Genomic DNA, 22,141 nt, shown 5'->3' on the forward strand with positions numbered 1-22,141 from the left:
TGAAATACTTTTAAAAAAATCTAAATGAGCTTAATCTTTACAAAAGTTATTTTAGCTCCAAAGCTGTAAAATCGAAGTTACCTTAATTCTACAAAGAAGGGAGAGGGTCTTTGACTTTATGCCACCATTTCCTTAGAGCCTCATCTTTGTCATCAAATTTGACCATAAATCAAATTTCTGTGTGCTCCTGTTTTCAGGAGATCCCTCGTGCAAAAGAAGCCAAGTACAAACATGGAAGAACAACTGCCTAAGCAAGTAGAAAAGTGTTCCAAAATAGTGTGCAATGAATGAAGAGTTCTGGATTAATCTCTGGAACTCAACCTGGACCCTGATCTTTATTTTGAATGAGATCTAGAACAGGATCTTGAAGTAGCTCTTTTTGGTGGAGAGGACACAGAATGACCCTTTGAGGGTGGAACAGGTAGGGGTGAATTGGAACGAGACTGGCTCCTTGATCTGTATTTTGACTTCGTATCACCTTTTCCACTTTCTTTGGAAGATCGAGACCAAGACCTGCTTGGAGATTTCTCATACTCATCCTTAGATCTGCTTTGAGAACGAGAATAGGAGCCTATATCAGATTTGGGCATAGATTTGCTCCTTGAGCTAGATTTCCTGCCTTTTGAATGAGAACGTGATCGACCTTTGCTCCGCAACCTGGATCAGGAGTGACTTTTTGAGATACTTTGAGATCTACTGTGGCTGCTCCGGTGTCTCCTACTTCGTGACCATCTTCTAGATCAAGACCTGGATCTGCTTCCAGAATCGGATCGCCTATCGCTTGTGCCTGGCTTACCTTCAATAAGCTTAGTATTTCTGCACCATCCAGTTTGTCCAATGCATGCTTCATGTCAAAACAGGAGTGAAACTCAATGCCCTCACTTGTGCATTCCTTGTGAGCATCAACATAGGTTACTTCTTCTGCTTGTTGCATAAAATCCTTTAAATCTTGCCAACTGTAACCACTAGAAAGACTTTCTACAATAAGCTCCTATTCTGTATGAACAGGTAGTCCACATTTGTCTCTGCCAGATGTTCTCTGACTGCTGTATCCACCTCCACCACCATCTCCCTGCATCTAATGGCAAAAGGCTGCTGTCATCATGGCTTCCGGTAAGGTCAGCCAAAGGGCCATGGGGCAAGAGTCACACAATGTATGGAAAAGTCAAGGCCAATCATGAAAGGCAGTCATCTTAGCCGCAGTAGACACAGCCTCAGACCCATTGGCCACCAGTCACCACACTCTGGCATCCCATGGCTGCCCCAGGATGTGAAGGCAGCAGGGCTCGGGGACACCTGAGTCATATGATCCCCAGCCCCCACACCTAAATACTGTATTTTCAATCCACATATAAGTGGACGTGCACAGTTCAAACTCATGTTGTTCAAGGGTCAACTGTTCAGAGCTGGTCAAGAAAGCCCTGCATCCCAAAGATGGTTTCAATAGCTGTCTGGAATGTTATTGTGGTAGATGTCTTTGTTCAAAGTATGGCACTAGGATTTGCCAGGTGGGTGGAATCTTGTGGGATGCTGACAGTTTGCAGGAATTCTATGCGGAAAGGACGGGGTTAATAAGGTCACCTTTCTGTCTCTCTTTTTTTTTTTAGCTTAAGCATTATTCTACAGTGCATGTGTAGAAAGTCTTTCTTATTTCCAGAGCCTGCATTCAATATTTTCATAAAAGAAATCATGGTGACAGTGTATATCAGGAAATGAGTCATGCGTTATTTGAAATTCTAAAGACATTTTCCTCCAGAATCAGAGCAACAATAATAATAACAATAAAACATTCACACACACACAAAACTTCTCTGACAGATGATATGCAAGTTGATGTAAGAGCACAGTCTCTGGCTTGCAAGGTAGACATAAATACCTACAGCACGTTCCCCTCAGTCTCAAACTGGGCCATCTGCAAGATAGGATGGGAAGTGCGTGGGCTCTGCAGTCAGAAAGACCTTGATGCATATCCTGACACTACCATTTTCTAACTGTATGACTTTGGATGAGTTCCTTAAATATGAAATGGCAAGAGTAATAGCTAGCCCACAGGATTGTTAAAAGGGTTAAATGAGATCATATACATAAAGAATGTAGTTAAGTGCCTAGTACACTGTATGGTTTCAATAAATCGAAATTCCTTTCCTCCATTTTATTGCCTAAACCATAATAGCTGAATATCTAACTCTATCTTTGTAAATTCTCTCTAGCTTTCTATTCAATTTTCAGCTGTGAACAGAGGAAAATGCTTCCTTCATTTCGGAATGACCTTCTGTGCTTCTCCTCCTGATTCCAGCACTTCCTTCTGGGAACGCAAATCCTATGCCCTCTGTGGCCCTCCATGTCCTTCTCCACTGTCTGTCACCAGATCCAGCCCTTGCAGCATTTTTACCTTGCAGGGTTGCTCCAGGCAGGCTCCTACTGGCTGATGCTTTTACTAATAATTACAGTCTTCAGAAAGTCAGGCTTCATGGGGATTGAAAAAGGAATCTGCACCTAGTAGCAAAAGATTGAAATTTATGCTGGGGCACTATATGTCATGCTTTCTTGTTCCCTATCCGTGTAAGTTAGGAAATATTAGTAAATACTTAGCCAATAGAATTTAATATTCATCTAATTATTTATCGACTGATAATAGGAAAAGAAAGAAATGGCAGGAACACAGGCATGGGGGTCAATGAAATAAAGAGTTCGAGAAGGAAGAAACATGAAAAAAGCTGGAAAAATAGCAGTGCTAAAGGTGAGGTAGATATGCCTCAGTACGCCATAGGTTTTCAGCAAAACAAAAATAAGTAAAATAAGCAAAAATAAACTCTGTGCCCCAGTTACCCAAATTAGTAAGGGACAGTTTGTGGGCCATGAAATGTTTTATTGTGTATCGCTCTATTTTGCTGGAGTGCGCATGGCTTCCCTTATAGTCAGCTAGGTACACAGTTAAGGCTTTTTAAGTCCCTCAGGAAAACTCTACCCCAGCCACAAGTAATTTCCAGACTTCATTATGGTTCTGTTGGGGGATTCTATATACTTTTCAGCTCAGAAATGATTTCAAGTATCACCAAAACCTCAGCTTCAATGACCTGAATAAAATTTGGAAGGAACCGTGATTTTTCAGGAAACTCCTCCAATGCTGAGCAGCGAATGCAGAGTGTTACTTTATAAATAGTCACCTGCTCATTGAGCAGTAGCAAATGTGTATTGCACCGACAAAACTGACGCTACTTTTATCCTCATGGTACACTGGATTCTCTTGGGAAAAAAGTGGACTTTTTCCCCCATTTGTCTTGCCACACGGACACTGTGGAAGACACCACCCTCCCCCCGCCAACACACACACAGATAAAATTAGTTATAACGTTTGAAGTAGTAGAGTAACCTATACAACCATTCCTGAAAATAAAATTCAGAGTATCTTAGTGAAACCCGTTGTGTAAGCATGCGCATAAATCCACATACACGCAGAGTCTTGTGGGCTTATAAAGAGTTTTGTGAGCAGATAAAAGACAAAGAAAAGGAAATGACTTGATAGGGACAATGATCTGATGGCTTTTTAGCATTTCTGACGCCCTATATACTGTTTTTTAGAAGTTTGATTTTAAGAAAACAATAAAAGGCCAGCACAGTGGCTGATGACTATAATCCTGACAGGAGGATCCCTTGAACCCAGGATTTCGAGGTCAGCCTGGGCAACATAGGGAGACCCCCATCTCTACAAAAATAAAAATAATAGCTAGGCACTGTGCTGCATGCCTGCAGTCCCAGCTACTTCAGAGGCTGAGGCAGGAGGATCACTTGAGCCCAGGAGGTCGAGGCTACAGTGAGCTGTGGTCATGCCACTGCACTCCAGCCTGGGAGACAGAGCAAAATCTTGTCTCAAGAAAAATAAAAAAATGATAATAATAAACAATAAAAAGGTAATGCCTGCTGTTCATTGACTGAAGGGGGGATGTTAGTACAGATTAATGTGAATGCCAACACAATATGTTTCTCAAAGTTAAGTATGAAGTCCTTTTAATGGTTTAAAAAATTCCCTTGGACGTGTAAAGATATATGTTTGGATTTCTGAGGGTCCTTAGTTCACAGTTTTAGAGACAACGAGTTCATAAACTAAATTTCATTTTGTGAAACTATCTTTAAATTGGGAATTATCACCAGGAAAAAAATGTGGTCTTTACAACTGGTACCCAAAAAAAGAAGATTATTATTACAATAAAGACAGAATAGAAAATTATTCTTTGTATTAATCATGTTTTCAATTTTTCTGTATTTTATGATACTGATATCTTGGGGCCTTGCTAATTCCAGGGAGACTGCCCCTCTGGGGGCCAGCTAATTCCTAGAGATAGCAAAAAAGTTGCCTCCCAGGGCACCTTTCACATGCAAACTAACCAATTCATAGCCCATACCGCCTCCACCACCTCCCCACCACCTCCCTTATCTAACTTTTACACACCAAGCCTGCCCCAAAGCACCCTAGGGCCACGCACTGAACTAGAGACTATGCCTATAGCCCAGAGCCCACTGAAATTATTTATTCGAAGCAGCCAACCCTAAACTGCCCACCTTGCCCTGCCCATTTCTTCCTGCAAAAAACAAAAGGCTTTTGCCCACTGTGACCCCTCACTCTTTCTGCCTAACTGTAAGGCAGCTGTTTCAGTGTCTGTCACCTCGCCATACCTGATTTAAACAAATCCCAGGTACATTTTTAAACATTCTCAGATTCTCAGTCAGAGACCCCAGTTTGAGAGACACTGCTTCAGAACAGCAGTTCTCAAGGGTCTGTGCCCCACCCTCATCCCCCCAAGGCCAGTAGCGGCACCTGGCAGCATTGTTAGAAATGCAGCTTGTGGACCAGGCACGCCCAGTGAGCACTTTGGAAGGCCGAAGTGGGCAGATCACCTGAGGTCAAGAGTTCGAGATCAGCCTGACCAACACGGCAAAATCCTGTCTCTACTAAAAATACAAAAATTAGCCGGGCTTGGTGGTGGATGCCTGTAGTCCCAGCTACTTGGGGAGGCTGAGGCAGGAGAATCACCTGAACCCGGAAGCCGAGGTTGCAGTGAGCCGAGATCGCGCCACTGCACTCCAACCTGGGAGACAGAGCAAGACTCTATCAAAAAAAAAAAAAAGGAAAGAAAGAGTGAGAGAGAGAAAGAGAGAGAGAAGAAAGAAAGAAAGAGAGAAAGAAAGAAAGAAAGAGAGAAAGAAAGAAAGAAAGAAAGAAAGAAAGAAAAAGAAAGAGAAAGAAAGAAAGAAAGAAAGAAAGAAAAGAAAGAAAGAAAGAAAGACAGAAAGAATGAAAGAGAAGAAAGAAGAAAGAAAGAAAGAAAGAAAGAAAGAACGAAAGAAAGAAAGAAAAAGAAGAGAAAGAAAGAAAGAAAGAAAGAAAGAAAGAAAGAAAGAAAGAAAGAAAGAGAAAGAAAGAAAGAAAGAAAGAAAGAAAGAAAGAAAGAAAGAAAGAAGGCAGGCCGGGCGCGGTGGCTCAAGCCTGTAATCCCAGCACTTTGGGAGGCCGAGGCGGGTGGATCACGAGGTCAGGAGATCGAGACCATCCTGGCTAACACGGTGAAACCCCGTCTCTACTAAAATACAAAAAACTAGCCGGGCGCGGTGGCGGGCGCCTGTAGTCCCAGCTACTCGGAGGCTGAGGCGGGAGAATGGCAGGAACCCGGGAGGCGGAGCTTGCAGTGAGCCGAGATCGCGCCAATGCACTCCAGCCTGGGCGACACAGCGAGACTCCGTCTCAAAAAAAAAAATAATAATAAAAAAAAAAAAAAAAAGAAAGAAAGAAAGAAAGAAAGAAAGAAAGAAAGAAAGAAAGAAAGAAAGAAAGAAAGAAAGAAAGAAAGAAAGAAAGAAAGAAAGAAATGAATGCAGCTTGTGGCAAGGTGCGGTGGTTCACGCCTGTAATCCCAGCACTTTGGGAGGCTGAAGTTGGCGGATCACCTGAGGTCAGGAGTTTGAGACCAGCTTGACCAACATGGAGAAACCCCGTCTCTACTAAAAATACAAAATTAGCCAGGCGTGGTGGTGCATGCCTGTAATCCCAGCTTCTTGGGGAGGCTGAGGCAGGAGAACCGCTTGGGCCCAGGAGGCAGAGGTTGCGGTGAGCCGAGATCACGCCGCTGCACTCCAGCCTGGATGTGGGCGACAGAGTAAGCCTCCGACTCAAAAAAAAAAAAGAAAAGAAAAGAAAAAAAGAAATGCAGCTTGTTAGAACTGGTCCAGACTTACCACTGAATCTGAAACTCTGGGAGGTGGTGTCTAGCGATAAACCCTCCAGGGGCTTCTAAAACATGCTCCAGTTAGAGAAACTACTTCCTAGATTCTCATGGTGATCCTTCATGAAGGTTTGGTTTTTAATATATCTTGCCCTTTTTCACTTGAGTTACTAGGCTCTCTTTTTACTCACTCCTGCATCTTTTTTTTTTTTTTTCCTGCACCTTTTTGGTAAATTGATAGCTTATCTTTAGAGGTGCAGTCACACACACCCCCTCCCCCACCGTCCACAGACACGAATGCATACCTGATTGCTCCCCTGCCCCATTTTGTCTCTGTTATCTTATGTAAAATGCAGATTCCCAGCATTTTTCCTCTGCCTCATTTGCCTGTGTCATCTTAGGCAAAAAAAAAGAGATGCAGATTCACTGAGCCAGACAAAGGCATGAATGACTGCTTTTCCCTACACCCCTCTTACATGAAAATTATGTACTTCTCAATATCCCACCCTTTCCCCTTTCAATTTGGAGCCCTCAAAATTATCTTTGGAGAAAGGCATACACCTGTCTCCTGGGCATGTGTCCTTAACTTTGGCAAATAAGCCTCCTAAAATGATTGAGACTTGTCTCAATCAATCATTGGCTGTAAGTCTTCTTGGACTCAGGCAGCACAGTAACGAGAAGAAATTAGGTCTCAAAACTCTAAGTCAGTGCCTAAGTTTCCAATATCTTTTATGCCTTTATACGCTCATTTCTGTCTCACAAATAAAGGCAATTAGCACACTGCTCAAACTGAACCCTTCCTAAAACTCGGAAACTGTAAGACGTCTTCATGATATCATTTCATGTTAGCTGTCAAAAACACCAAAGCAAAATGTATATTTTTAAAAATGTAATCTTAAAGACCGGGCCCAGTGGCTCATGCCTGTAATCCCAGAACTTTGGGAGGCCGAGGTGGGCAGACCACTTGAGGTCAGGAGTTCGAGACCAACATGGTGAAACCCTGTCTGTACTAAAAATACAAAAATTAGCCATGCGTGGTGGCATATGCCTGTAATCCCAGCTACTCGGGAGGCTGAGGCGGAAGAATCTCTTGAACCCAGGAGGCAGAGGTTGTGGTGAGCTGAGATAGCACCACTGCACTCCAGTCTGGGTGACAGAGTGAGACTCTGTCTCAGAAAAATAAATAAATAAAACTTAATCTTGAAAGTAGTTCCATAATCATTTTCAACCAAGTGAGTGATAATTCTCTCTCTTCCCAAATGCTGAAAAATTATCCACAGTGAGCCGCTACAGTTTAACAAGATAGCGTTATTCAAATTAATGTGATGTTACCTATTTCTCACAAGTAAAATAAGTTTTCTTTTCCTTGCTTGCAGAGATGAATGTTTACACTTTTCTTCCATGTGTAGTAGCACCACAGGCTCCAGTTTATATGCTAGGTAAACAAATCAGCATGTGAAGGCCTCACGCAGAAAAACTATAAATATTTCCTAATCATTATCGCTGTCCCGCCTTATTTATTTGGATCTTAGGACAAGAATCATCATTTCAAAAGCCTTCAAAATTTTGCTAAGGGGGCTCAAATGCCAGCAGAAGCATGACGATTCAGGGAGAGGGGAATAGAACCGAGGCACGATTTTGAGGAAGGAGACCTGGAGTCCATCCCAACTCTGCCGAAAGCCCATTGTGGGACTGCAGAAAAGTTACTTAACCTCTCAGGCCGACATTTTCTCCTCTTCTCGTTTTAGATAATGTCTAAAATCAACTGAGTCCCCTTGGTCCAAAGCTTCCATGATACAAAGAGAGTTTGATATCTTCTCCTTGCCCCATTCCAAGACTTTAGTCAACTTTGAGAAGACTATAGTTTTCTATAGTCTTCTATAGTCTGGCGCCAGACTGGGTGGTAATAGTGGGGTTGTGAATTGCTCCAGAAGTGCAGTAGTCTGGGGTTGCCTCCTGCCCTGGAAGGAACTGACCATTCATCACTCTGCAAGCTCCTTCTCAGGCAGCCCACTTGTGATTCTAGATTATTTGCCCTACGACAAGCCTCTGGCTGACATTCCTTCAGAGGGAGGAGCATGGTTTTGCTTCACAATGTGATGAAGTTAAATTCTACTCCTAAAACAGTGGCTCTTAACCTTGGCTGCACACTCACGTCACCTAGGGGAACTTTACAAAAATACCAGTGTCACAAACGACCCCATTAAAAAGTGGGCAAAGGACCTGAATAGACACTTCTCAAAAGAAGACATATACACAGCTAACAAGCATATGAAAAAAATGTTCAACACCACTAATCGTTAGAGAAATGCAAATCCAAACCACGGTGAGATACCATCTCACGCCAGTCAGAATGGCTATGATTAAAAAGTCAAAAAATAACAGATGCGGGTGAGGTTGTGGAGAAAAGGGAATGCTTATACACTGCTGGCAGCAGTGTAAATTAGTTTAGCCATTGTGGAAAGCAATGTGGCAATTTCTCAAAGAACTTAAAACAGAATTGCCATTTGACCAAACAATCTTATTATTGGGTATATCCCCAAAAGAAGACACATGCATGCGTACGTTCATCACAGCACTATCCACAATAGTAAGGACATGGAATCAACCTAAATGTCCATCAGTGGTAGACTAAAGAAAATGTGGTACTATACACCATACCATAAAATACTATGCAACCATAAAATAGAAAGAGATCACGTCCTCTGCAGCAACAAGGATGGAGCTGGAGGCCATTATCCTAAGCAAATTAATGCAAAATCAAATACTATATACTCTCGCTTATAAGTGGGAGCTAAAAAATGAGAACACATGGATACTAGGAGGGGGACAACAGACACTGGGGTGTACTTGAGGGTGAAGAGTGGGAATATGGAGAGGATCAGAAAAAATACCTATCGAGTACTATGCTCATTACCTGGGTGATGAAATTATCTGTATGCCAAACCTCCATGCCACGCAATTTACCTGCATAAAAAACCTGCACATGTACCCCTGATCCTAAAATAAAAGCTAAAAAAAAATCAGTTGTGTAGCTCCAGCTTCCAGAGATTCTGATATTGGTATGGCCTAGACATTGGGATTTTTTAAATCTCCCAAGATGCTTCCAAATGTAGCCAGATTCCAAAACCACTGCCAAGGGAATGTAGTACACTGATTCGAAAGCCTGGCTACAGATCCCTCTTGAAGATGAATATTAAAACAAAGGTGGAAAGAAGAAAGGATTCACCTGGGAAGAGGATCAGAGGAGAAATGAATGGCTGAAGTTGGAAGGACTAGGCAGATACTGAAGGCAGTCTCCACCGTCCTCATAAACAAGTGCCGAGCAAATGCATCCCTACTGGTGAGGTGGCGATTCTGTGCAGGCGGCTGACTCCCCAGCTTGGCTTCTGGCTTCCCCAGAGCCCAGGGTCATAGAAGCTAATCCTGTGTAGAGATGTGTCTGTTTTCCATCTGGCTCTCTGCTATCCTTCCCTAGAGACTGCCTGGTATGGGGACTGCTAAGGGGGCACACTTTTCTCAGTGTGCCACAATGGGTTTGGCACACATCCTCAAGGATGCGTCTGGGCTGAGCAAGACAGTAGCTGAGGCCCCCTGCAGACCTCCTGATTTGGTAGCCAGTAGACCCTGGTCACAAACAAATGATTCCATCATTTCGTTAGCCTGCGCTTTAATTGCCTTTCCTTGCAAAACAGGCTCATAGGCAGTTTAAGTGAATGGATCTGGCAAAGGTATTTCTTTGGTTGAGGTATTACACTAAAAGCAATTGCCCAAGAATGAAAGCGATAGTATTAGAAACTGACAGGCTCATCAACTTCAGGCCCCTCTGACACCTTATTTTGTGTAGCACCTCAGAATTTACCAAACACTCCTACATCCTCTAGCTCATTTCATTTTGGTTCAGAGCATCCCATGAAATAAGTAAAGTATTAACCATCTTCTTTTGTATGTAAGGACAGGAAAGCTCCGAGTGGTTTAGTAACTAGCCCAAGGTGTTACAGCCATTATGCTGGTTCTGGACCTACTTGCTCTCAATTTACTTTTGTATCGTTTTCCAGTTCCACTTTGTAGGGCAGGAGGGTTGACCCCTGCAGGCCAATTTTCTGAGTAAGCTCCTGTGTCGGCTGCCTGGGTGCAGCCAATGGAAGGAATGGTTCGGAGGGGAAAGCTAGACCACCCCTCCCTGCCCTTAATGGCTTCTCCCACAGGGGCTATGGCTTTTCCCTTCAAGGACAGACCCGTCCTGGTGACAGCTTTCACTGGTTGACTCCTGTTCCTCAGTGCCTGGGTCATGGGCTCCTCCCCTTCTCCCTCTGTTTTTGTGGCTTCCTGCTGTTGCTAATCTCTGAGTTGCCAAGTGGCCTGTTTGGCTTCTCAGCAATTCCTTTACCTGAATAACCAGCTTCCTGCATTAAAGTGCTCTGGGTTAAACACTCAAGAGGGTTCTGTTTACTGGCTAGACTCTGTATCAGGCAGGATCCTGGCAGGAAACAGATGGTGCACTCAACAGGGTAACCAAAGGGAGTTGAATGAAGAGATTGTTTACATCGATGTGGGCAGGCTGATAGAGTATGGTGGGGAATTGCTGTGGCCTTTCCTTCCCTGGGCCAGCAAGGGCAAGGGGAGGCAGTAGGGATTATCAGAGAAGATGAGACCTGCAGTCTTGGAAGAAGGGCTTCCTGGCAGAGCTGTGGCTATAGACACTGGAACAAAGGAACTGTCAAAATCACATCTTACCAGGGAGGGAGAGATAGAAGGTGGAGAATAAATACACCTTTCTCTCCTCCCACCCTCCTGTCTCCAGTTGGTGCCTCCCATTGACCAAACTTCATAAAAAGCCCTAGGCCAAGGGTGATGCAGTCCATAAAGGTTAATCTCCAGGGACCCAGTCAGGGCAAAAAACGAGAAGGAAGATCTGTGTGTATACATGTACATGTGTGCATGCACGTGCACATGTCTTTGTTGAGGGAAGCAAGGAACAAATGGAGAAAAAAACAGCTTGACTCTGACAAATATAGCCAGTAAAAGGCTGGGTTAGGACAAGCACGCTGTTATTCTAATTTCACATCCCAAATTTATTCTACTTCACCAGGTCGATTTGACACAAGATAAATATGACACATAAATCCTTACCTTTGTTTCTGTTGATTTTTATTGCACAGAATGTGTTCAGTATTTAGGCAATTGAAGCTTTTCATTATGTGTTTTAATTGGCAAAGTAAAATTGTACGTTTTTGTATGGGACAATGTGATGTTTCGATATATGCGTACAATGGGGAATGATTAAATCAACTAATTGACATATCCGCCACCTCACATATTATTTTCTGTGTTGAGAACATTTGAAATTTATTCTTTCAGCAAGTTTGAAATGTAAAATACACTATTATTATTATCATTATTTTTTTTTTTTTTTTTGAGAAGGAGTATTGCTTCGTTGCCAGGCTGGAGAGGTGCAATGGCGAGATCTCAGCTCACTGCAACCCCTGCCTCCCGGGTTCAAGCGATTCTCCTGCCTCAGTCTCCTGAGTAGCTGGGATTACAGGTGCGTGCCACCACGCCTGGCTAATTTTTGTATTTTTAGTAGAGACAGGGTTTCGCCATGTTGGTCAGGCTAGTCTCGAACTCCTGACCTCATGATCTGCCCACCTCGCCTCCCAAAGTGCTCGGATTACAGGGGTGAGCCACCACACCTGGCCATAATACACATTATTAGCTATAGTTACCATACTGTACAAGAAATCTAAAAACCCAATTTCTTCTGTCTGAAACTTTGTACCCTTTAATCAACATCTCCCCAATACCCCTCACCCCCAGATCCTGGGAACCACCATTCCACTCTCTCTTATAAATTCAACTTTTTTTAGATCCTACATGTGAGTGAGATCATGAGGTACTGGTCTTTCTGTGCCTGGCTCATTTCACTTAACATAGTAACCTCCAAGTTCATCCATGTTGCCACAAATGACAGAATTTTCTTCTTTTTTAAGGTTGAATAGCATTCCATTTTGCGTATATACCACATTTTCTTTATCCGTTTACTAATGGGCACTTAGGTTAATTTCACATCTTGGCTTTTGTAAATAATGCTGTAACGAACATAGCCAGTTCAAATGTTTATCTGTTACTTTGGGGTGCTAAAGACTTCTCTGGGCACCGTGCCTTTAGAAGGAAGATTTGTCTGACCGGGTGTGGTGACTCATGCCTGTAATCCCATCACTTCGGGAGGCCGATTCGGGCAGATCACAAGGTCAGGAAACTGAGACCATCCTGGCCAACATGGTGAAACCCTATCTCTACTAAAAATACAAAAATTAGCTGTGCATGGTGGCACATGTCTTAATCCCAGCTACTCTGGAGGCTGAGGCAGGAGAATTGCTTGAACCAGGAGTCAGAGGTTGCAGTAAGCTGAGATAGATAATGTCACGGCACTCCAGCCTGGCAACAGAGTGAGACTCTGTCTCAAAAAAAAAAAAAAAAAAAAAGAAGGAAGATTTATTAAGGCGACACTGATAGATCTCCTAAGAATAATCTTGTTCTGAATGAAGAGATTTTAGATAATTCTGACTTTTCTCACTGTGTGTGTGTGTGTGTGTGTGTGTGTGTGTGAGAGAGAGAGAGAGAGAGATGCTTTCGTTGTTTCTAATGAGCAAGTAATTTTACAATGTAAAAAATTGTACTGTTTTAATTTCAGGCTTTAGAAAAGGATGATTGTTTCAGGACAACTATGCCTTCAACCCTCCAAACTCATTTTCTTGATTACTAACAATATTCCTGAGTTTCTACAAATAGGGAACTTCCTTGTTTTACAGACAAGGAAGCCTGAGCCCAAAGGAAAGTGGCTTGTCCCTAGTCTCCCTGCCGGTTGGGGACAGAGCTGGGACTAGACCCAGGTCTCCTGCCTCCCTCCTGCACCAGTGCCCTTTCTGACCAGCCACGCCTTTGCAACACTGTCCAGCTCACAGAGAAGACCGATTTTGCCTCTGCAAAAACAATATTCATTGCCTTTCCCCCTGAAAGCTTCTGTTAAGCAAAGGGAGGGCAAGGGAAGAGTTGGAGGGTGAGCTGAAACTGGCTGGAAGAAGAGGCAGAGGCAGGGCTGACAACATGGGAATGAGGGGGTAGCTTGAAGAGAGCCGGCCGGAGGAGGATGAGGGCTCAGCGACCCACACACATAAAAATAAGTACAGAAGAGAGTGACCTTCCATTGCTGTTCCCATGGCAAATGCATCTGATTTTTTTTTTTTTTTTTTTTTTTTTTTTTTAACTAAAAGTAACATCTGAGGAGCCATGATGGGCTGGGGTTTTGCCAGACTCAAAGTGCTTTATTGGTTTCTGTACGCTGCAAGGTCGCCCTCCTCTCACTGAGCAGCAGGGGCCTTTTATAGACACATGCTTTGTCTCGGGAGGAATGCACGGTTAAAATGGACCGTTTGATGTTCTAGACTAGAGTGAATCTGGTAATGTCTGAAAAAATGCCAGAGAATGTGCCTTAGAATTTCACTCGGGCCCATTTGAATCCTTAGCATTTATGTGGTCTGAGAAGTCAGTCCACCTTTGAGTGTCTTACCTGTGTGGCTGGGCTGGGTTGTCTTCTTAAGTGGCAGAAAGCCGAGAGTAACCTTGGAGCAACTGAAGAAAACGAAACATGGAGGAAATGCACGACATCATGAAGAGAAAATCAGGCTGGACATGGTGGCTTATGCCTGTAATCCCTGCACTTTGACAGGCCGAGGTAGGAAGATTGCTTGAGGCCAGGAGGTCTTGAACTCCTGGCAACATAGTGAGATCCTTTCTCTACTATTTCTACTACTACTAATAAGTAATCAGCGAGCCCCACTGCTTGTTAAAGCTCTGCTCACAGCCCACAGCAGTGATCACTCGGTATCTAGAACCGTGACACCCCACAAAATAGTCTAGTGGCTATGAACTGAAGCAGGGGAAATTTCCCAAGTAGACAAATACGTTTCATACACTTTTCTTTCCCTTTCCACTTGTCTTTCCCCGTCACACTCTGTGAATGTCTCCACCATCTCCTGCTGCCTGGACCCCTTGAAGCCTCCCCATGGGCAACCTGCCCCTGGAACCCTCTCCCCAAGTTTCAAATGACCCTCTTCTCAACCTTAAAGTAGACTTGACTTGCTCTCCCTTGGAAGTGCACTTTAGAATTCTGTCTTAGAGCCGGGCACGGTGGCTCACACCTGTAATCTCAGCATTTTGGGAGGCTCAGGCAGGTGGATCACCTGAGGTCAGGAGTTCGAGACCAGCCTGGCCTACATGGTAAAACCCCATTTCTACTAAAAATACAAAAATTAGCCAGGTGTGGTGGTTGTGTGCCTATAATTGCAGCTGCTCAGGAGACTAAGGCATGAGAATAGCTTGAACCCAGGAGGCGAAGGCTGCAGTGAGCCAAGATGGTGCCACTGCACTCCAGCCTGGGTGACAGAGCAAGACTGTCTCAAAAAAAAAAAAAAAAGATTCTGCTTTGGGCCTCAAGAACACATGATGATATTATCTCTACATTCTGCTCTGCTGTTCCTCATTTTCTTCTGTTTTTATACTATGTTCTTGGAACCTGTTCTAATAATTATACTTGATAAACTCAAGCCGTGAAGATTCTGGACCACCCCAGACATAAGATGCTCTCAAATGAGATCAGAACAGTAATAACAGCTAAGCCTCTGGAATCTGGAGGCCTATCAGGAGCTAATGCTTCCAAGCATAAAAGAGATAATGATTTTGATGTGGACGCTTTGCGCTGACCCTGGAAAGTTCTGTATGGAATGATCCCCAGGATTATTGCTGGCATTGATTGAAACAACAGATCAGATATCTTACAATGTTCATCTTCATGAAATTGTTCGACTTCAGTGAGGAGACTAGAAAAGGTGAAAAACGCAATGGTTTGTTGGTTCCGAAGTGAAAACCAGTCTCAATCATTCCTCAACAAACTAAAAATAGAGCTACCATATGATCCAGAAATTCCACTGCTGGGTATATACCCAAAAGAAAGGAAATCATTACATCGAAGAGATAATCAATGATACTTGATTACCCAGTAACATGCAGAAGAGCATTGACCATCTCCCTCCCTTTTTCTTCAATCATTACTGCATTTCAGGGATCATGAGATGATTTACTAAGAGCTGTTCACCTTTGGTTTTATGTTTTCAGGGAAAATGGATTGGAAAGCATTTGAAGAAATACGGCTTATAGGTAAACAATTGTTTGTAATATGTTCTTCAGGAGGAGAAAACTTACCATCTTTAATGTCAACTTGGAAGCAAATATTTAGCATTCCAAAATGTTCCTATAGTGGTGGCTTTTAAAAAGTGGAAATAATGTGAATATGTCCTACTAGAGCTGAAATTTAGAAAAAAGAAAAATCATACAAATAAAAAATCTAAGACAGTGATTGTCTGAACTACAACTTGCATTTGATCTGATTGAAATGATCTGTCTTGTTGTACCAGTGAGATAATACAATGTTCCTTTCCTCACTATTCATTTGGTGCTGTAATTAAGGTAGGACTGAAGAGTGATGAGTGGAAACTTACTATTGTCAATGCTTTCAATGATGAGTCTGTGGGAAATATGAACCACAGCATAGCCTGGAAAAAGGCAAACGTGACTTTAACAGATTGGAAACATTAGTGATGGATGAAAGGACAATTGGTTTCCAATTATGCCTGGTTGTACTCATTTCTGTTTCCACTGATTGTGACAAATATATACTATAGGATTTTGTGGGAAGCACTTCATTTTTTTTTTTTTTAGCTCAATAAATAAATATACAGTATTTAATGGGGAATGTTTCTTTCTTACAAAGTCCCCAAATTAAAATTCACTCAGTTCATTAACAATTTGGAATTTTATCTTGTTCTGGTAATCACAACGTCACAGGCAAGATTAGCTATTTTATCATGGCATTTGGATGGTAAATGTAAGCTTTTTAAAAGTTAGAACTGCACAAAGAAAGCCCTAGTGATTATGAACTGTAATATAGTGAACTTCTGGTTTTTTTTTTTTAAATCACAAATTGTCTTGGTGCATTAGCAATATGTCAGCTGCAATTACAGTGGAAATGGCACCCTGACTTAAAATGAAGTGCTGTTTCCTTTCCTTAAAAGATTTACTTGAGTATGAAGAGAGCACACTGTTAAGTACTCTGAGTTTGCATTCAGGTCTGTGAGTTGCCTACTTAATGGATGCCCACACAGCATGTTTTAGCTGTACTTTTCTCTGTCAGCTATGTACAAGTCATTATGTGCTTCCTATATATAGTATTTGATAGTTATTGATTTGCATATAATCTAATATGTTGAATTAATTTTTAAAGTATAAAGTGCATTAATGTAATACTAACAATTAAAAAATAATATCTTGAATTTATATGGCATAAGATTCTTATATGTCTGTTTACCTACTGTTTATATTCAGCCAAAACCTGGTCCTCCTCCTCCTGTGTTCTCTAACTCAGTTAATGCCATCACCAACCACCCAGTTTCCCAAGACAAACGCTGGGCACAAAGATTCTTTTTCTCCCCTTATTGCCTCATCCAGTTCATTATCAAGTCTGATCAATTCTATACCTCTTCAATATCACTCAGCTGTGTCCTTTTCCCTCCATTTCTGTTGCCACTTTCTTATTTCAACCCAGCACCATCTCATGTTCAGACTCTTGCAAAAGCCTCTTGACTGGTCTCTCTGCCTCCAGGGTTATTCCCACATTGTTCTCCTGTAAATCCAAATTTCTCATCATAGTCTGCCAATTCGTAATCTACCTCTTTCTCCTCTCTTGCCTGACATCCTTGGCTAATTCTCCCCACTTCTCATTCCCCCTTACTCCTACTCCTCTTTTTCATGGTTTTGGTGAAATGAGCCCTCCTCCTGGAAACCATCCTTCTCTCTTTCCCTTCACCCCAGGACTTCCTTCGCCCACAGGTAGCATTTGTTACACTGTGCTGTAATTGCCAATTTACTTGCCTGACTTTTAAACTAGATTATGAGCACCTTGAAGGGAAAGAGTGGGTTGTTTTGTAGTTTGTATTTCTGGGGCCTAGCACATCTCTTATCATTTTGAGTGTGTAATAAATATTTGCTTAATAAGCAAATTAATACCCAGTATACTTCATCCATAATGTTCCCTGTTTGTTACCTTTAAGTTAGTGTGACACAAAAGTAAATAAATAGGCTGGGCATGGTGGCTCACGCCTGTAATCTCAGCACTTTGGGAGGCTGAGGGGGGCGGATCACCTGAGCTCAGAAGCTCAAGACTCGTCTGAGCAACATGATGAAATCCCGTCTCTACTAAAAGCGCAAAAATTAGTTGGGTGCGGTGGCACATCCCTGTGGTCTTGGCTACTGGGGAGGCTGTGGTGGGAGGATTGCCTGAGCCTGGGGGGAGGAGGTTGCAGTGAGCCAAGATCATGCCACTGTACTCCAGAGCAAGACCTCGTCTCAAATAAATAAATAAATAAAGTCTCTGCCCCTGGTTCTGGCACAGAGCTTCTAAAACCCTTGTAATTTCCTGAGCCATGGGGTGCTAGGTGTATCCTTTGTTCCAATATTTGGTCTTTGATCCTGGTTCCTGACACAAAGGTCCAAAATCCCTTGGAATTTCCTGGGTGATAGGAGTATCTTTTGATCTCATGAGGTGACTCTTGGTGAGTTCCTGGTTAGGAGTTGGTTACCAGAAAAAACAAGCCATGATTAGATGCTTGGAACCTTCCGCCTTACCCCCATCCTCTGGGGAGTGGAGAGGACCTGGAGATTGAGTTAATAATCAATCATGCCTACATGATGAAACCACCATTAAAATGCCTAAAGTATATGGCTCAGAGAGCTCCTGGATTGGTGAACATATCCACATGCTGGGAAAGTGACATACCCCAACTCCCACTGGGACAGAAGCTCCTGTACTCAGTTTCTTCCAGATCTCACCCTATGTACCCCTTCGACTGGCTGTTCCTCTGTATCCTTTATTATATCCTTTATAATAAACTGGTAAATGTAAGTGGTTCCTTGAGTTCAGTGAGCTGTCATAGCAAATTATTATTATTATTATTATTTGAGATGGAGTCTTACTCTGTCATAGCAAATTATTATTATTATTATTATTATTATTATTATTATTTGAGATAGAGTCTCACTCTGTCACCCAATCTGGAGTGCAGTGGCATGATCTCTGCTCACTGCAACCTCCCAGGTTCAAGCGATTCTCCTGCCTCATCCTCTTGAGTAACTGGGACTACAGGTTCATTCCACCACGCCTGGCTAATTTTTTCTTATTTTTAGTAGAGACAGGGTCTCACCATGTTGGACAGGCTGGTCTTGAACTCCTGACTTCAAGTGATCCACCCACCTCGGCCTCCCAAAGTGCTGGGATTACAGGCATGAGCCACCACGCCCAGCCTATAGCAAATTATTGAACCTGTGGGAACCTTCAATATGTAGTCAAGTTGGGTAGCAGTGTGGGCCATCTGGGGACCCATTTCTCATGATTGGCATCTGAAGTGGGGGCAGTTTTGTGGGACTGAGACTTCAACTATGGTGTCTGCACTAACTCCAGGTGGTTAATGTCAGAATTTAATTGTAGGATACCCAGTTGGTATGCAGAGTTGAAGAACTGGTTGGTGTTGAAAAACCTTTCACACATCAGTATCAGAGTGAAGTGTGAGAGTAAAGAATCAGTGTTTCCCTTTTTAGTAAGTGCAAACTTGTTCTAAAGTGAAGGCAAAGTTGACAGGACAAATGGTGCTGGGTGCATGTTGGGAGACAATTCTCCACAGCTCTTTGGTGTTTCCGTACATCTTACAAGCAGAGGCACTGACTGCTTTTGTTCCAGACTAACTTTTCCAGAATATTTATATAGCAAACAGCCGTAGAAGATAGAAATAATGTCTCCCTTCTTATATAGCAAACAGCCTTGGAAGATAGAAATAATGTCTCCCTTCAGAGCAAAGGGTAGGTTTTTTGATTGTCCCATTATAGCAAAGATAATATCTCCCTCTAGAGCAGGGGTGTCCAATCTTTCGACTTCCCTGGGCCACAGTGGAAAAAGCAGAAATGTCTTGGGCCACACAGAAAACACACTAACACTAACCACAGCTGATGAGCAAAAGAAAAAAAAAAATCACAAAAAGCCCTCAAGTTTTAAGAAAGTTTATGAACTTATGTTGGGCCACATTCAAAGCTGTCTCAGGCTGCATGCGGCCCATGGGCCATGTGCTAGAAAAGCTTGCTCTAGAGCAAAGGTCAAGTATGCTTACTGACCATTATAAAAGATATGAGCTCCCTAAGCTTAGGGTCCCACTCCTATAATGCAACCCACACACATGCAGGTGTCATCTGATCCTCTTTGGGTTGCCCTGTAAGAATTAGGCTTAGGGAAGCAGCACAAATACTGATGCTCTGGCTACTGCTATTGCTGTGAGGAATGAACTGTCCTTATCCTATGTCTCTAACCCCAGAGTCTCATGTCTTCACTAGCATCTATAAAACTGTGCTAAGCTAACTTGTTTGTTTAAAATCTTATGGACTGGATAAAGAAAATGTGCTATATATACACCATGGAATACTATGCAGCCATAAAAAAGAACGAAATCACGTCCTTTGCAGGGACATGGATGGAGCCAGAGGCCACTATCCTTAGCAAATTAATGCAGGAACAGAAAACTAAATTCCAAATGCTTCCACTTATAAGTGGGAGCTAAATGATGAGAACACATGGATACATAGAGGGGAATGACACAGACGGGGGCTTATAGGAGGGTGGAGGTTGGGAGGAGGAAGGAGATTAGGAAAAATTACCAGTGGAGACTAGGCTTAATAGCTGGGTGATGAAATAACTGTACAACAACTCCCATGACACAAGATTACCTATGTAACAAACCTGGATATCCTGCACATATACCCATGAACTTAAAATAAAAGTTAAAAAAAAATCTTAGACCTTTCACAGTTCTTGAAGGTTCTAACTTGGGAGAACATAATCTATAGACACATTTGTAGCCAGGATATCAAGTTTCCTAGAAAAGGTAGAATTGTCAGTATGTGTCATGACAGTGGTCATGATCATATATTGGGAATATGAGTTTGATTATATGAAAAAAATAAGTTGCCTGATTAACCTTACAGACCACCTTCCTCAGAGGCTAAGCAGGTAACATAATTGAGTGATATGAGCTGAGATGAAATCATCTACACAGTCCAGCCAATTGTTGCCTCAATTAAATGAGGACAACTTTTTAGCAGATCTTCCAAGTGAATGAAGCCTGAAATACAGGTTTTTATGTGAAAGTCCCAATTAATAAAGGTTGAAGACTAACTTACTTTTTAAATAACATGCTTTACATTAAGCTAAACAAAAACCCACTGCTATGTGCCACCTCTGCATCAGACAAATGGAAAATTGCCCAGCTTTCTTAAGCCCCTGCCCACAGGAAATAAGCAAGTAGAAATTAAGGCCCATATACAGCCACCAATCAAGCCAAGGTAGACCAGGACCTGCATCCTAACTCCCTGTCTCCATGATAAGACCGTAAGAATATTCATCCTCCTCTCCTCTTTCCTCTTCCACATACAATCTCTTGTTGCTCACTTCCTTCGTACTCATCTTTCTCTAATTATAGCCTTTATTTGTGTTTATATACCCATTTCACCCATGTTAATTCATGGTGTTTTCAAAAAAATCATTAAGACAGAATCATAAATAATAATATCTAACATTTGCTGAGCACTTAATTGTGTATGAAGCACTATAGCAAGCAATTTGCATACATTATTGTCTTAGTCAGTTTGGGGTGTATAACAAAGTGCCATAGACTGGGTAGCTTATAAACAACAGAAATTTATTCTCACAGTGCTGGAGGTTAGAAATAGATCAGGCATGGGTTCTGGGGAGGGTCCTTTTCCTGGTTGCAGACTACCGATTTCCCCTTGTAGCTTCACATGGCAGAAAGAGAATTAGAGAGCTCTTCAGGGACTCTTTTATAAGGGCACTGATCCCTTTCATGAGGGCTTCATCCTCAGGACGTAATACCCTCCCAAAGGCTCATCTCCTCACACCATCACAATGGAGGTTACGATTTCAACATCTGAATTTTGGGGGGACACGAACATTTAGTCCATGACACTTAACTCATTTAAGTCTCATAACAATCCTTTTGGAATAGTGTCCCTATTTTACAGTTGAGAAAGAAATAGTTTGGGAAGGTGGTTGCTGAGGGCTGGAGATGGGAGGGAATGAGAACTTCTTGTTTAATGCATATCAATTTTCAGTTTGGGTAAATGAAAAGAGTTCTGGGAATTCATTGCACAACCATGTGAACACACTAAATACTATTGAACTGTACACGTAAACATGGTTAAAAGGGTACTATGATAGTTGCATAGCTCAACAGATTGAATCATCAAGAGATTTAATATTTGTCTGATATATCTGGGACAATTTTTTTAATGATTAAGAAGGTAAATGTTATGTTATCTGTATTTTACCACAATTTTTTTGTTTGTTTGCTTTTTGAGACAGAGTTTCACTCTTGTTGCCCAGGCTGGCGTGCAATGGTGGGATCTCAGCTCACCGCAACCTCCGCTTCACGGGTTCAAGCGATTCTCCTGCTTCATCCTCTTGAGTAGCTGGGATTACAGGCATGTGCCATCATGCCTAGCTAATTTTGTATTTTTATTAGAGATGGAGCTTCTCCATGTTGGTCAGGCTGGTCCCGAACTCCCGACCTCAGGTGATCCGCCTGCCTCAGCCTCCCAAAGTGCTGGGATTACAGGTGTGAGCCACCACACCCGGCCTTACCACAATTTTTAAAATAAATACTCCCTACAAGTTAAAAAGGCTGGAAGCATCTACAGCAAAATGGAAGCAATGATTATATTTAGAGAGCACAAATGGAACAGTTGTTATATTT

The 22,141-nt window shown here is 42.4% G+C and overlaps 1 non-coding gene and 1 pseudogene across 1 annotated transcript; one reads left to right on the top strand and one right to left on the bottom strand.

Moving 5' to 3' along the window:
- Nucleotides 1–302: 302 nt before the first annotated feature.
- Nucleotides 303–1,078, bottom strand: LOC104657847 (annotated as a pseudogene).
- A 20,516-nt stretch (nt 1,079–21,594) lies between these two features.
- LOC115898907 lies at nt 21,595–21,662 on the top strand. Its single transcript, XR_004058558.1, has one exon. It is a non-coding gene; the product is annotated as a small nucleolar RNA SNORD77 (small nucleolar RNA).
- Nucleotides 21,663–22,141: the final 479 nt, after the last annotated feature.

The sequence above is a fragment of the Rhinopithecus roxellana genome, chromosome 7, assembly GCF_007565055.1.
Source record: "Rhinopithecus roxellana isolate Shanxi Qingling chromosome 7, ASM756505v1, whole genome shotgun sequence".
Classification (NCBI taxonomy): Eukaryota; Metazoa; Chordata; class Mammalia; order Primates; family Cercopithecidae; genus Rhinopithecus; species Rhinopithecus roxellana.